Source organism: Triplophysa rosa, linkage group LG19 (assembly GCF_024868665.1).
Source record: "Triplophysa rosa linkage group LG19, Trosa_1v2, whole genome shotgun sequence".
NCBI classification, from domain to species: domain Eukaryota; kingdom Metazoa; phylum Chordata; class Actinopteri; order Cypriniformes; family Nemacheilidae; genus Triplophysa; species Triplophysa rosa.
Window position 1 is genome coordinate 15544354 of NC_079908.1, and position 9998 is coordinate 15554351.

General features: G+C 38.7%; 1 long non-coding RNA gene across 1 annotated transcript; it reads left to right on the plus strand.

Annotated features, from left to right (window-relative positions):
- The first annotated feature begins 1673 nt into the window (after positions 1 to 1673).
- LOC130570179 (uncharacterized) lies at positions 1674 to 9334 on the plus strand. The gene is made up of 3 exons (XR_008964930.1): positions 1674 to 1943; positions 6487 to 6564; positions 6775 to 9334. It is a non-coding gene; the product is annotated as an uncharacterized LOC130570179 (long non-coding RNA).
- The last annotated feature ends 664 nt before the right edge of the window (positions 9335 to 9998 follow it).

Sequence of the window (9998 nt, forward strand, 5' to 3'; positions counted from 1 at the left end):
GAAATCGTCACTAAGTTCCTGTTAAATTATCTTAAAATTACCTATGCAACTTAAGTACATGAGTATTTTCAATAAATATTCAATATATTTCAAAAATTATTTAAAAAATCTGATTGAAATCAAGTTTGGAAAAAATGTATGCATACAATAAAATTTGACTTAGCCCCAGAAGCATTATATTTTTAGACTAAAGCCCATTGCACATTGAGTCCGAATTTTGCGTCCGAAATTTCCGCACGTTAAAAAATAAATACGACCTCACGTTGTGTCAATCACATTTACACACTGTCTCCGATATTTTCGTCCGTCATAAAAAAATTCGGACCGGGTTTGTTTTTCGCATCCGTCAAGCATTTTGAGTGGCCTTTTTTTAACAATTCAGAGACACCGTACAAACGACAGCCAAATACGAAAAAACGCATACGAAAATTTCGGACTGTATGTGCAAAGACCTTAAAGGTCGTGTGCATTGTTTAAACCCCTTTTTGCACCAAAAACATATCACTTCATGTTAATAACCCTTAATGCAAATCATAATGAATTACAGAAATACAAATAGAGAGAGCACGATTGAATGCGTCACAGAAAAGGACTGTGTGGCAATAAATTAACCTTATTGATAATTTGCTTTGATTTGCAATTATCTGCTGCTGTTGCTCAAGCTGGAGCTCAGCAGATATGACAATACTGTGATTTCCATTCAGTTCATTTGACATTTTATTTCCTGCACAGTAAATGAGAAGCAAAATCAGAGTCACAAACACAGCGTGCGCCCTGTGATCCGGCTTCGCAGATGCACATTTGTCTTCGGGCCAGTCTCGTGGTTTAAAAAGCAAAAGTGTCTTTTGTGTGTATTGGAGATGTCCTTCTGTCAATGTACAGTCTGGTGTTTGAAAGGAAAGCGAGAGAATTTTGCGAGGCTTTAGAAACCAAATGAATAAAACATGGACTGGCGCTGTATGCAGCACGCCGTTTGATTACCATGAGGAATGATGTTTATGTGCAAGAGTGTGTGTGCGTGTGTTTGAGCGCAAATGTATGCAGATTTCAAGCTCTCCTTCCCACAGCCCCTCTATTTTTCCTTGTAATCATGTTATGAGGGCAGAAGAGTAGGAGAGTAATAAAAAGAATCAGTGAGTTATCTGGACCGCTAGCTACAGATGCAAATGTTTGAGATATTTTCCAAGTGAGATAGGGTGCTTTGCTAACCTTTACTGTCATTTTTTTCCTTTTAGAAACTTTGTACTTAAGTGAAAGTTCATCCAAAAAGGAAATGTCTGTCATCCTTTAGTCACTCTCGGGTTGTTTCCCATTTCATGCACACAACATTTTCAAGAAAAAAGGACATATAACAATGTGGGTTTGGAATAAAATAAGAATAAATAATCACAACATTTTTATTGAGTAACTCTTAGGCCCGGTTTCACAGACAAAGCTTAGCTTAAGCCAGGACTATGCTTTTGTTAGGATATTTAAGACGCTTTTAATGAAATGCCTTAGATACAAAACATTACTGGTGTGCATCTTGAGAAAAAACAATGGCAATGACATATTTAAAGATATGGCAGGGCAATTTATTTTCAGTTAAAACAGCTCAAACTGTCAGGACTAGCGTGGCGGAAGAACCCAAACGCAGGCAGGTGTGAAGGGGTTAACAAAACAAGACTTTAATAATTCAAAACAAAAACCCATGATGGGGTGCAAAACAAAACAGGAACTAAGAACACGGAAACAAAACAAAAAACTAGAACAAAACACTTCCCTCGATGGGGCAAGAAAAAACCACGAACAGCAAAACTAAACTAAAAACACGACCAAAGGTCTCACAAACAAAACACGGCAGGGTAAACCAGAAACTCAGTCCACGGACAAGGCATGGGACAGGAACATGGGACCATTATCAACACGGGCATACTGTATACACGCTCGACAAGCACCTACAGGTAAGCACAAGGTACACGTACAATCCACGTGCACAGGACAAAGAAACATGAGGGCATTTATAGGAGAGACAAACGAGGGACAATGACACAGGGCAGGTGGGAAACATTAGACAAGGCAGGGAAGCAATACATGAAACGAGAGGGGCGGGGCCAATGAGACACGAGAAAACACATGGAGTGTCAAAAGATAAACACCCCATGGTTTTCTCACACAAAACCAAAGGCTTTGTCATGACTCTGCCACAGGACCAAGAAAAACACGACTAAGTGAGGCAGAGCCATGACACAAACTTTTTTAGGCTGGAACTAGTTTTAAGCCTTGTCTGTGATTCCGGGCATTAATGTCTTTGGAATAATCTCTCATATTCTAAATAAATGGTCATTTTAAAGGTCCAGTGTGTAATTTTTTGGAGAATCTATTGACAGAAATGCAATATAATATACATAACTATGTCTTCATAGTTGTATAAAGAGCTTACACAATGAAGCGTTATGTTTTTATTACCTTAGAATGAGCTATTTCTATCTACATAAACCGCGGGTCCCCTTGCATATATTTCGCCCTGTTCTGTCAGCCCTCATAGTGTTTCAAACGGAGGGGTGGAGTAAGCGGTTGGTTGCAATTCGTAACCTTGCCACTAGATTTCACTGACTGGACCTTTAAGTAAGGCGAGGTCTGGGCAGTTTTACAATATAGGCCATTGCAATGAAAATGTATTTAGAATTTTCCTTTCCGCATATACCGTGGTACATAAATAAGTGGGTGTGGCAAACCCATGTACAAACGCACAGTTCAGGAGGACTCACATTCAAATATCAGTATATGTGACACTGGACCACAAAACCAGTGATAAGTAGCACGGGTATATTTGTAGCAATAGCCAACAATACATTGTATGGGTCAAAATTATCAATATTTCTGTTATGCCAAAAATCCATATCAAGTAAAGATCATGTTCCAATAAGACATTTTGTAATTGTTTTACCGTAAATATGCAGCAAAATCGTGAACAAAAATGGCCGGAAAAACGCCTATAAACTTCATTCGCTGTTGCCCGCTCTTTGGGAATTACCTACTCAAGTTTGGTATCTATGTTAAAACTTAGAATTTCTGCTTTCAGGTTCATCAACTCTCATTGTCATTACAGCTGTGAGCATAGAAAACAAACCTGTTTCTTCTTAGCAACGGCCTGCTACAGTGCCTCTGATGGACAACTTTAAAGGCAATTTTCTCAATATTTTGATTTTTGCAGTCTCAGATTCCAGATTTTCAAATAGTTGTATCTCGGGAAAATATTGTCCTATCCTGAAGTTAGGGGAGGGGCTTCAGTGTTGCTTTTTCAAATTTATACGAATTAGCCACATTCGCACAATGTGAATCATACAAAAATGTACGAATATGAGAAAAAAGCAATACTGAAGCCCCTCCCCTAACCCACCCCTAAACCTAACATCATTGGCGTGAAAGCAGATCGTACTAAAACATACAAATAATATTGTACAAATGTACTAATTAGCCACATCGTAAAAAAGTTAAGAATTCCCGTGAGATTGTGTTGGTTAGACCATGAAGACATTGGTGGATCAGATCTTTGTGCAGGTAAAGTAAATCAGTGCAATTGTGTCTGTATAGTATGAAGGTTGATATGACCTTACACAACAATTGCATTAAAAGCAGAGACATACATAGATACAAAAACCAGACATCTTCAAACAATGACATTTCTATTTAACAGTGATCGATTTAGCCATCAACAGCCAATCAATAAGAAATCAATCCTTCGCCACCCCACGCTGACAGATATGGCAGGTTTATGGCATTTTAAAGCACATCAGGGGAAGTTTTTCTGGTAGGGAAATGTTTTTATGATAGGTTAATGATGCAAGGGGTTTAATGGCAGTAATTAGTGAAAATGTAATTGGATTTACCTTCTGGCTGTCAGTTAGAGTTCCTTTCAGTCTTCCCATGAAGAATCGCCCCTTGTGTGTTCAAGGTAACAGCGAGACACTCGCTGCATGCTTCAGGCTGTATTGATTTCAAATAGTGTCATGAAAGAGCCCGTCAACAGTGTCAATTTGGAGAAAAACTTCATATTTGTCCTTTAGAGTGACCTGTGTGTGTGTTTGTTTCTATGTCTGAGCTTTGCTTTTCATCTCAATTTTATGATCAGACAGTAATTTCAAAAAATATTCTTTAGGACCAGACAGCGTGTTCAAATCACCTCACCAATACAAAAAGAGAGAGAGAGAGAGTTGGGCGGGTAATAAATGAGACGGAACGAGAGAGAGAGAAAGAAAGAGTGTTTGATGGATCAAGTGTCCTCTGTTAAAATGTAGCGACCCCACCTGCCAGTTACACCATTCGGAGTGATCCATCACCCCACACATCTCCAAAACCCTCCTCTTATCGCTAATGCTCTGACTCTTTCTCTCTTTCTTTCATCACCCACTTACAAACCTTCACTCTATCCCTTTAGTTCAGAGATAGGAGACACTATTACTAACTGTCGTCAAGTACTTGTTTCTCAGGCGAGAGGCGACTGAACATGGAAACGGTTGTTGTGTAGATGTTAGGCCACAGGGTCATTGGCTACGCTGTTTTTCTTGTTAATCAAAAAAAATGCCAGATCCTCTCCCTCAAACCACTTTTTTAGATCAAGTCAACTCCACAATGCAAAACAATTAAGCATTTTTGAAAGAAAGAAAGAAAACATCAAAATCTAAAAGAAAATATCAAAATTAAGTAAGTTTATGTTTAAAAAAAGTCCGCCAGTACCCTCATGCGAAAAACGTAAACCTAAATGTAAGTTATTTCCCTGTGATTTTTTGCTTGTTTTTTGCTCTTATACTTTAATTCTTATACTTTCTTTAATAAAACAAGACTTAATATATCTTATAAAATTTATCTTGATTTAAGAATATTTCGATTGTACTAAAGAAAAATGTTTAGGAAGAAATTCATTTTTTTGCAGATGAATAAGGTCCCGCCTTGACATTTTTCTCATCAAATATCCCATTTTACCCAGAAACACAGCAGCAAACTGGTTTGTGAATGCCGTTTCAGGTTGTCTTGAAACAGTTGCAGATGTGTAGGCTACTTATCTACACATGAAAAGCAAGAGCGATTCTCAAGCCATAAAGCAATTATTATTCTCAGTTAAAGCAATATTTCTCACTACCACCCCGTGCTTGAAAAGGTCTGCATTGAAAAGCGGGACACGCAATCTCATGTGATTTGGAACGAACAGAATGCAACGGAGCTCCCAGGATTCTGTGTAATTCTTTCCCCAGGTAGTTTATCTGTCAGAGAGAAACTCGAATGTTTCCTTTACACCATAAATTTAATCTGTTGATGTTATCCTGGCGAGACTATGCAATGTGACTGAATTTATCTGATAAAGGAGTACAGAAAGGTCTCATATCTTTTCCTTACTTCTCCTTTTAATAAAAATACTTTTTCAGCAGTCTGTTTACTCTTTAACCCTTGAGTTCTGACCCTTTTTTGTTCCGTGACCCTTCATTCCACCACACAACAGTAAGAAAGCACAGGCAGCATTCACATTTTACTCTTTAGTCTGTTGCTATTCATTTTATTATTTTTATTCAGTGTTCATGCCTGAAATAGGGAAAAAATGTTGCTCAATTGTGCTCCCTTTCTCTTGATCCAACCGTTTTGAACACAAAAGCACATCCAGTGTAAATGGCCCACATGGGAGAGCAACCATAGGGTTAGATAACTAAGAAAGAGAGAGTGTAACACCCGTCTAAAACAGATGCCTCCCACGAGAAGCACCTGACGGCCAAACGGAGGTCACGCATATTTCTTAGATTTCAGACGCCTGTGTCAGATATGAACGTTCAAAGCATCGAAGTACTCGCCTGCTGAATAATGATCTACCCTTACAATTCACTCAGATTTCTGAGCAAATCCCCGACTCTAAGCATCCTGCATCAGGACGGCATAACCAACCCCTCTGAGATACTGAATGTAGGAAAAAATGCAATTTGAGTTCTGGCTTGTGTTCCTTCACGGAACGTACTGCACCAGATGTATCAGCAAAAAGAAATGCACACCGGGGATTAAACCCTAACCTGCAGTCATATATAGAGTGAAATTTACCCAAAGAATTACCCAGCCTGCCCCAGTCTCTATTACTGTCCCTCTCATTGTTTAACAGTGTTTTTAAGCCTGGCAGGAGGGGGCGAGGTAATGAGGTTTCATAAAGCTTTAAATTATATTTGGAAGTCAAATGTTTGGAATACTCATTCTGGGTGTCTATATCCTCTGTTTCCTCCTAATATATTTCTATTCGTCCTCTCTGTGTGCTAAATCGGTGAAAATGAGCTGAGCTTATTATCGAAAAACATTAGAATTATGGACATCTCTCATAATTTTCTCTCATAAACTTGAGTCACATGGTTCCAAGCAGTGGACTGACTTAAAGAGACATCATGGTACAGCACAACAGTACAGTTCACTTATATACTGTAAATGACTACCATAAACTGTTCTTGATGAGAGGTCTTTACCATATTTAAACAGGTCCAATGCTGTTTAGGATTATGCAAAAATGTCTGCACAGCCAGAATGAAGCGGGTGAAAATAAAGCTGATAAAAATGGTAAGATTCTTGTATTATTAAATGAGGTGGGAATGAAGAGAACATTAAACCCAATTAGTCAATGTCTTGTCCTCTGATTCAGCCATTACTGTAATGAAAGTAGAAATCATAATATTGGGTAATAAGGTTGTAAATCAACTTTGAAGAGTCTTTAGGATGAAATGTGGAATCCTTTGTAGTGTCCTATTCTCAATGTTTTCTCTCCTCCAGGTTTTACTGCTACTCTTTCCCATCCCTGCTGAAAAAAGCCTAAAGTAATTCAGATTGATGTCATAATGCTGAGCAAATGGAGGAGCGGCTTCATGTGGAAGACTGTTGGACTTTGCAGAGCCAGAGATTTTTTTATAATACATCCACCCCTCTCCGTCTCTCGTTCTTTTACACTCGTCTCAGTGGAAAGTCCCCTGAAAGATTTTAGAGAAATCCCTCGAGTACACCAGCGCACACACACAAGCGGCAGTCGATGGAGGTCATGGGTTACAATACAGTAGATGCAGTTCTGACAGTTCTTGTGTACATGTGTGCGCAAGTACATAAGGACAGAGACCAGTGAAAAATGGTCCCCATGAGTTACTCCCTGGAGACTTATTACCTTGTTGTGTGCTGTGACGAAGAGAGGTTGAAGTGGGCTTTAGTGAAAAGTTATGGGCCTCTATGTTTCACAACAACATTAGGGTCTTAAAAGAATAGTTACTCACCCTTATGGTCAAACCCCTATGATGGAACACAGAATGAGAATATTGAATATTCACATCTCACTACTAGTCCTGCTTGACCTTAGTGCTGCGTTCGATACTGTAGATCATAACATACTTTCAGATCGCTTACACAATTATACCGGTATTCAGGGACAGGCACTACAATGGTTCAGATCTTATCAGACAGATATCAATTTGTCGATTTAAATGGGGACTCGTCAAATCTAACGCAAGTAAATTATGGATTACCTCATGGATCAGTTTTAGGACCCTTGCTATTCTCCATATACATGCTGCCCCTTGGCAACATTATTAGAAAACATGGAATTAGCTTCCATTGTTATGCAGATGATACTCAGAACAAAGACATGTGAGCAGAATATTTCGGATTATAACCTGCAAATTGAAGGCTGCACTGTTACTCCAACAAATACTGTTAAAGACCTAGCCGTTATATTAGACCGCAACCTGTCATTTGGAAATCACATCTGTTGCCAAATTATGAAATATTCTATGTGTTGCTGACGCAGAAAAGCTTATTCATGCATTTCTGACCTCAAGACTTGACTACTGTAATGCACTACTTCGTGGTTGTCCTGCATCATCAATAAACAAACTACAGTTAGTTCAAAATGCAGCTGCCAGAGTTCTAACCAGGTCCAGAAAATACAATCACATAACCCCAGTTTTATTATCCCTTCACTGGTTACCCATTAAGTATCGTATTGACTTTAAAGTTCTTTTAATTACTTATTAAGCCCTAAACGGTTTAGCCCATACCTACATAAAAGAGCTTCTATCTTATTACAAGCATCACGTTCTCTAAGATCTCAAAACTCTGGACTTTTGATAACACCTAGAATAACTAAATCTACCAAAGGGGGTGGAGCTTTCTCATACGTCGCACCTAAACTCTGGAATAGCCTTCCAGATACTATTCGAAGGTCAGACACACTCCCAATTTAAATCTAGATTAAAGACATCTTTTCAGCCAAGCATTCACTTAATGCATAATATGCTTAATTAATTAATGAACAGCAGCTACGCTAATTATTCTCTTTTGCCCTCCTCCCCTATAGAGAGATTACACCAGGACCAGATGAACGTCATATGCCCATCCCTAACTAGAGATTATGCCAGCTCCATCTGAACATCCCGTGCTATCCTCCTGCAAGAGCCTGCGGACTGACTGACCATCCCAGCTCCATCTCAGGCAATTCCATCACCACCCAAGAGCAAAGTGACCATCTGACCATCCCAGCCCCATCACAAACAATTTAATCACCACCCAAGAGCAAAGTGACCATGTGACCATCCCAGCTCAGGCAATTCCATCCCCAGCCAAGAGTGTCATGGTTCTGCCCCACCTTGTCTTGCTTCTCTTGACCTAGTGGCAGAACCATGATAGAACCTCTTGTTTTATGTGGAGAGAGTCAGTTTTGGTATTCCATATACTCCCTCTCTCCGGTGTGGCGTCTCTGTTCCCGCCCTTTCGTCTCGTTATTGTTTGTTAATTAGTTCATATCCTGCACCTGTCCCCTCTTGATTTATCCCGTTTATAATGCCCTTGTGTCTTCTGTCTGGTGCTGGTTCATTGTACTGTGTCGTGTTCGTGTAATGTGGTGAGTTCATGTCTTTGAGTTAGTTTAGTTTATTTTGTAGTTGTGATGTGTTTCAGTCTAGTCCTGTTAGTTTAGTTAGTCTTGTTCCTGTTTCCATGTTTGTTACTTTACCCCCACGTGGGTCTTTGTTTTGTTGCTTTTTATTTATTAAAGTTTGTGTTAACCCCTTACCCGCTGTCTGCACCTGGGTCCTCTGTCTCCGTGTCTCTCACCACCCACCATTCGTGACAGAATGAACCAGCACGAGACAGAAGACACAAGGGCATTATAAAGGGGATACATCAATAACTGTGGTCAAGATTTGATTTAAAAGAACTTTAAACTCAATCAAAATGTTAGGAGGTAGTGTTGAAATGTATTTAATTTTTTTAAATGCATGTTATAATACGAAATTAGTTGTGCAACGTTGTGTGTGCCACCAGTATAAATGCAAATGTGCATTTAAATAAAAAGTGCAATTCTATCTTTCTCTTCAACTGCCCTGATATACTTTTTAGAATTCTTAGTCAATCATTACGATTATTATCATTTTGATTGAATACTTTTCTATTGGTTAACACTCCATATACTTTTAGACTCTCCCTTACTATTTCCTACATGGACTAGCATAGTATTGTGGTTTACGTTTCTTCAACTTGGAAACAGGGTTACACATATACTTTGTATAAGAAACATTTGGAAATAACATTTGCTTGCTAATATTTCCCTTTGTATTTCTATAACTATCAAAGCAATAAGCCATTCAATGGCCTGTATTACAGTGGTTAAAGGGCTGTTGTTAGGCCTAATGCACAGTAAAATCACCTCCACCAAGTATTATGGAATGCAGTCATTTTACGGTTACCAAGCAACATAGTGGATTGATACATTGATGTAGAATTCATTTGATGTGCTGTCATAGCACGTATAGCAGCTATTTTACAACAGTTTCAAACATTTTATAATTTAATATCATTTAATATAATTTCAGAACCATCCATAAACAGAGGGTCAACATAGTGTCACACATTTATTTACCATTTGCTGAGAACAACTGCTTGAAATGTGAAATATAAATTCTGTCATGACTCATGATGTATTCATATAATTTATGAACAACGCAAGTCAATAAGTG